General features: G+C 35.9%; 1 long non-coding RNA gene across 2 annotated transcripts; it reads left to right on the top strand.

Moving 5' to 3' along the window:
- Positions 1-1,126: 1,126 nt before the first annotated feature.
- Positions 1,127-4,320, top strand: LOC114193837. Of its 2 annotated transcripts, XR_003606308.1 has the most exons (4): positions 1,127-1,508; positions 1,621-1,757; positions 1,863-2,003; positions 3,678-4,320. It is a non-coding gene; the product is annotated as an uncharacterized LOC114193837 (long non-coding RNA). The 2 variants fall into 2 exon arrangements; XR_003606307.1 differs by having other exon boundaries at positions 1,128-1,757.
- Positions 4,321-7,131: the final 2,811 nt, after the last annotated feature.

Raw genomic sequence — 7,131 nt, 5'->3', positions numbered from 1 at the left:
TAGGACAAGATCCTTTAAGGCTTAGGTTTTCAATGTTAATTAGGAATTCCATAATTAATAATAGAGCCATGAAAGAGTTTAGGAAATGAGTGAATAATGAATGAGAATGGAAAGTAACATGGAGAAGAGAATGGTTTGAGTGGGAGTTCCCTCAAGTAGATGAATTTGTGCACCTAAAACAAAAAACAACCATAAAGAAGGAGGGTGAGGATGAATGGACTTGGAAAGATGAGGAAGGTACATATACTGTGAAATCTAGATATGAAAAAGTGCAAAACCCTTGTATTGGGGAAAACTTTGATCTATACAATATGTTTTAGAAGGAGAGGAGTACAATTGTGTGATGTATCATGTGTATTGTGTGGGTTGGAAGAAGAGACTAATACAAATTTATTTATCACTTGTAACATAGCATAAAACATTTAGAATATGTGTAACAAATGGTAGAAGTGAGAACAATGCATCATAATCAACTAAAAAACCACTTCCAACTTTTTGATTTACTGACCCTTAATAGTAAAGGAAATAAGTTATGGAAGGGTCTATAGTTTTTAATATAACATAACAATAATATAGTGTTTAGAGAAAGGAAAATGGATGCAAATGAGATATTTATTTTGGCATTACAAAATGCTTGAGCTTGAATGAAACATAAAATTGGTAATGTTATTTTTACCTATTCTGACTGGATTCTTTGCCTAATTTAGTGCATTCAATCTATCACATAGAAAATATAACTTGAACCACACTTTAGAGATTGAGTAAAGAACACAAATCCCCATCAGTAAGCATGAAATTCATGGTAAATATCTTTCCTTTGTAGTCTAACCTAGCCATACTTTCAATCTAGAGTTATCTTTGTCTTTTGTAGTAAATTCAGGATGAATATGGACTAGACAAATTTAACGAACATGAAATGCAACAAGGATAGGCCAACAATAACATGCATATAGTAAATAATTGTTCAAGGTACACCCACTACAACAAATCTTAATTTTACCGGGGTTCTTTTGAGAGAGGTTATAATAACCTCTGGGAAAAAAATTCGTGTCAGGGGTTTTGTAAGCCCCTGGTAACTATCTAAGTTTTTTCATTAAACCCTAGTTAAAATGCATATAATTTTGATTTTATGCTTATCCCTTTCATCTTTTTAGACTTTTTACCTTTATTCATATTTTTCCTTACCTCTCTTCTCTTCGAATAGGTTTCATCTTCTTCGTGATGATTCACGATTGTTCTTCCATTTTCTCCTACCACTATTTTCATTCCTAAATCCTTTTTTCTCCATTTTTCTCCTAGCCCTAGTCTCACTACCCATTCACGAGCTTTGTCGTTGCCACTGACTTTGCCCCCTGTCCAAGTTCGTTATTTGCCCCAGCCGTTGGCCATTCCTCCTCCGCACAAGCCTCCAAAAGCACCTCCTTGTTGCTGCTCACCACGAGTTCGAACTATTGAGTGTCTGCCCTCGTTTAGGTCTTCTTTCGCCGTCAGACGCTCACGCATTCTAGGTCTTCAATATGGTTCTCTCATCGCTGGGATTTAGCTTTGTGATTTTTTTATTGAACATTTGCTTGGATTTAGGAAATAACAATTATGGTCGTTTTCATAAGTACATAGCAGGATGGAGCAAATTTTGTGAACTCTGGATACACCAAGGGTGATGGATTTGGAGTTGAGATTATTGGCAGTTTTGTTCTTGTCTGCATCATTTTCTTTGCACTGATGCCAAGAGAAACGCTAGAGACTTTCACGTTCTTGTATGTGTACTCTTTACACTAAATTCATTCAATTAACTTGTTTTGTAAATGGGTGTGTTCCAAATTTGGCATCAATGTGGCTAATTTATGGTGATATCGTTGCAGATTTTGGCTCCACTTCCCATTGGATTTGTTGTGTTCTTCGTCCACTTGGCCACCATTCCCATCATAGTAACTATCATTAACCCTGTTAGGAGTCTAGGAGCAGCCATTATCTACAACAAGGACCATGCATGGGATGACCAAGTATGTTCCTTTCTTCTATAATTCATTTCACACAATTCAAGGATTCATTTAACATTAAGCACGCCAGATTAAACCAGAGCATTTGACTCCAAATATAATTATATTTCATATCTACTAAACAATTTTTTAATCGGTGCATTAGTGTAAAACTATGCAAAAGTGTGTATTTGACTCCTAATTGAAGTGTTGTTGTGTGCTGAATTTGACTCATCCATTAGTTTATTGAATTATGGACCAAAACTATAACTTACACGATGGCTCTATGTGAATGATAGAATTGGGGTGTCCATGTCACCCCAGCATTCCCCCTGCTATCTATAATAAAATAGTAAAATAATGCAAAGATGAAAAGAGTTGGAATCAACCAAATCACAAGATGAACAATAATAAGCCGTCTTAAAGAATCGGTAGTGAAGATCACTATGTGAAATCATTTTCCTTTGCTGTTTAAGACACGGTAATGTAGGGTCCATAAACACCATCACTCCAGTGTCCTCCGTTTATTTCCTTTCAACCATTGCTAAATACCTCTCTTAGTTAAATCATTCATTCCTTCATTCATATACATTTTTGTCACTTTCTTTCTTCCATTAACTTACTTTTCCACTCACTTCCTACCTCATCTTTTGCCTACCTACTATCTACCTTGTAATGGATTGTCATCTCTTTGATCAAGATAAGGTAAAATTCATTGCCTAACTTGCACAAACATTCTTACATGTCAACACTATGAATCAATCACAATTGTTTGCTTACATTTGTGTCAACCAAATTCAGTTTCACTCACATATTCTATTTGTTGTCTTTGTGCATTAAGAACTTTACTGCTTCATATGTAGTTGTTTCATTTGAATCTTAAGTAAATTTATTATAATTGAATCTTGGTTGTAGGGAAGCATGCCAGTAAATGTCTTCCAGCATTAGTAATACCATTATCTCTTTGGTTTAACTTTTTATTGATCTTATTTGGGTTCCATCACCAATTCTCGGTTGCCTTGTGATGTTTACAAAGGCTATGTTCTAACTATATTTTTTTCATCTTAGGACATGTCGAAATCAACCCCAACTCAAGAATTAGTTGCTAAGGATCTTCGTGTATAAATTATTATCTTTTTTCTCGGTTTTCTTCGAATTCCAAAGACGAATCTTCCATTACACCTTCGATATGGAAAATAAATGTTGGGGTATGCATATACAAGGTTACTTTTTTTGTTTTCCCAATGTGCATATCCACGACACGACCATGACCCACGAGTTGGTTGTGTAATTTAAAGCCTTTTGGTTTCATTTGTTTTTTTTTTTTTTCAGTTTAGCCGAAAATCGGAAGTTCTTAGCAGCATAGATATTTCTTTTCTCCTCCTACATCATACCATAAAAGTTAGAGCAACCCCTTAGTAAAGATGGTGGTCACAGAAAGTAAGCTTCCATGAAACACAACCCACACTATGAAAATAAAAAATAATAACAAAGATATTAAAAAGTTTGTTTTAATCAACATTTTAGTTTTAACAATTGTGAGTTTAATTCAATCTCATTCTTTAATTTCTTTTCTTTAATTTAGTTTCTATTTTGTTATTAAGTGTTGTTTGTTATGTTAAACTGGTATTATTATAAGTTTTGACAATTTTTATGAATTGTTTTTTAATTTCTTTTCTCTTCGTCTTTCTAATGAAGGATTGACAACTCAAGGATCCATGGAGACTCTCCCAAGGAGAATTACTAGAAGCATGACTAAAGGGGAGGATCCTTCTTCTATGTCTCTTTTGTTATTTTCCATCTTAATTTTATGATATCCCTAAGTTGACTTAGTTGACTTAATTTTGGTTGACTTGTTGACCTTTGACTAGGGTTGACTCATTGACCAAAATTAATTAAATTCAAGCCAACATGCTAATCCTTGCTTAAGTTATTTTGTAGGTTAATTTTGTAGAGGAAAGCATGAGAGGTGGCACATGATGATCGGAGGGCATGAATGATGTGGAAGAGAGTAAAGCAAAAGCAAAAAGCATAAAGCAAAAGTAGACATTGTACCTTTTGTCTCTTTTGTTCTTTATGCTCCTTTGCTTGATTTGGAGGCTACTTTTGTCCCTTTCTCCACCCATGGCCAATAATCAACATGGGAAGACATACCACCAACTCATTTTGTGCCAAGCTTGAAGATACTTCTAGAATGATAGTTTCTCTTGCTTTTCTAGTTAGCCCTTTACAACTTTTGTATTTTACTTAGAGGCCCCTAAGACTATCTATTTAAGGGGAGCTCTACCAAGTGTAAAAGGGTTGAACATTTTGAATCAAAACACTCTTGTTTCAACCACCATATCCGTGAGCTAGCCCTCCTTCTAAGGAATGGAAGAACTCTTACCTTATCTTTCTTATGCAAGTGGCGACAACATATCATTCATCTCTAGAGCTTGGTTTGGCTTTGCCCCTCTAAGAGTTGTGTGCTCCACTTCCATAACCATTACTCTCTTCTCTTCCATTTTTATTTGATCTTCTTACTTTCATTGCAATTTCGTTTTGGTTTCCATTCTTGTTTTCGTTTTTAAAACTACAATCCATCTCCTTCTTCTATTGAACTCTTGGAAATGAACCTTCACATCTAGATAGCTTGCTATCTTAATGTTCAGTGGGGATTTCCTTGAGTTTTCTTAAGTAACTCTGCACCATATTCCATAATCTTAAAAGGAAACAAGATAATCCTTCATCATTTGGTATCTAAAGCTTTGGTTGTCTTGAATATGGTTTTTGTTCAAATTCTAACCAATGATGTTTGTGTTTCTTTGTGCTTGGTGGACTCTCGACCTTTTGGTGTTAAAGTATCTAAAAACTTCATCTCTGGATGAATGTTGCTTGGTGAAGTGAAAACATGATTTTTGGTGTTTATTTGACTCCTTGGCCGAGAGCTATGTTGATGTTACCATGCCAAAATTTTCTTCACATGTCTTTCTTCTTTTAGCCTTTTGGTTTGAGTCATATCTCACATGTTAACTTGAAGTTTTCTTGTTTTTGTTTTCGAAGTATTTGAATCTTGCATTCGCTATATGTCTTGTTTGATGTATGCTCAACGAAATTGATTTTGGCCTAAAACTTGAGGAACTAAGTGTCGAAGCCACCTAAAACTCTTTCTCAGCATTTTATGAAACTAGTTGTGAAAAGAAGAAAATTTTGCACCAAATATTGCCTAAAAACCGAGAGCAACCTTGCTCCTTGGTGAACTAAAAGTGTGTTTTTCACTAAGTGTTATGCTACTAGTTTTTCATGATTGAGAATTGGGTGATATTGGCAAATTAGTTCCATACCTTAACTCGGTTATGATCTTTCTTGGTGTGTGCATGATTTAAGACTAGGGAATGCATGTTCAAGTTTTTCCATATCATCTTTGTAATATGCTTTTCTTAAGTTAGTCATGATAAAAGTTTTGTCTTAAAATTTCTCCTTAGAGTTTAGCATTTCTTGTTTTTGTGCTTTTCTTGCTTGTCTTTAGGTACTCTTTGTTTTGTCATAGTAAGTTTGTCTTCTTGAAATTCTTGAGTGTTTGAGTTGAGTCACTTGTTATGCAAGAAAAGGATTTTGAACAAAGTGTTTTCTTCACTCCTTGGAGGAGGTTTGAGTGTAGCCTTGCTTTGCCTTATTTGGGAGTGTGATCTAAACACTTGGGTGGTTTTGAATCAAGAATTTTGGTCTCGGGTTTTGGCCAATTTTTACCACTAACTTGTGATTGTTGTCTCGATTTTGAGCTCTTTGTGTAGGAAAGATGAACTTGGATCCAATAGTGGAGGAAGAAGAAGAGGAAGAGTCGATTTCACCTTACTCCCCTCCCATGGTGACACTGGTGACAGAACAAGATGACCATACCACACTTGCTAACATCCTAAGGGAGATGGAGATTAGTAGGAGAGAAACTTTTGACCAACTAAGGGCAGATAGGAGACAAAGTGAGATGATGCTTCAAGAACACATCCAAAGGCTTGAGAATAGAGAAGAAGAAAGGAGGAGAATGAGGTCTTCTTCCGAGACCTCCATTGGTATGTGAAAAGAGAAGAAGGAGGCATGATTTTGAGGGAGAAAGAAGGTGCAACAACCCTCCTCAAAGATAACCACCTCCAATTCAGATTCCCAAGTTCAAAGGAGAGCATGACCCCAAAAGCTACCTTGAATGGGAGTAAAAAGTGGACCAAATTTTCAATATTCATTTAGTTACTGACCAAGAACAAGTAGATTTAGTTGTGTTAGAATTTGAGGACTATGTCATGACTTGGTGGCATCAATTGTGTATGGACAATATTAACCAAGAGTCACTCACGACCTCTTGGAGGGACATTAAACATTTAATGCGCGCTAGATTTGTTCCTTCCTACCATAGGAGGGAGACTCTTTTGAAGCTCCAAAGGCTTCAACAAGGGTCCATGTGTGTGGATGAATATTACAACCTCATGAAGTCCATGCTTCTTAAAGTAGGACTCCAATTTAAAAGTGAAGAAGAAAAGGTAGCTAGATTTGTGAGTGGTCTAAAGAGAGAAATCCATGATATAGGGAGTTGTATGAGTATTCCACACTTGATAAAATTTTGCACTTGGCCCTCAAAGTTGAAAGTCAATAGAAAAATAAACAAGAGGCTAAGGGGAATACTTCATATAATGAATACTACTCAAAACCTTGGAAGGGTAAGGAAAATAAAGATGGAAAATTACCCTCCAAGTCTCTCCAAGAACTCTCCATGACCACACAAACTCTTCTCAAGGGTCAAGAACAAGTTTCATCTAATGTTTTAAGTGTTGGGTTATGATCACATTGCACCAAATTACCCAACAAAAAGGAGCAGGATCTTGAACCCTAAAAGAGAGGTTGAAATTGAACACTCTTCCCCTTCTCCCCCTAAAAGCTCTTCCTCACACACTTCTTCCCCCTCTTCAAATGAGGTTAAAATCAAACCCAATGAAGGAGGATTGTTGGTGGTTAGGTGCATGCTTGGCCAAGTGCAAAAAGATTTAGAATCTCAAAGAGAAAATACTTTTCACTCAAGGTGTCTAATCAACAACAAGCTTTGTTCCCTCATAATTGATAGTGGAAGTTGTGTCAATGTGGCTAGCACAAGGGTTGTGGACAAGCTTGGCTTGAAAACATTCCT

Source organism: Vigna unguiculata, chromosome 8 (genome assembly GCF_004118075.2).
Source record: "Vigna unguiculata cultivar IT97K-499-35 chromosome 8, ASM411807v1, whole genome shotgun sequence".
Classification (NCBI taxonomy): domain Eukaryota; kingdom Viridiplantae; phylum Streptophyta; class Magnoliopsida; order Fabales; family Fabaceae; genus Vigna; species Vigna unguiculata.
This window is presented reverse-complemented; position numbering and strand designations above follow the sequence as displayed.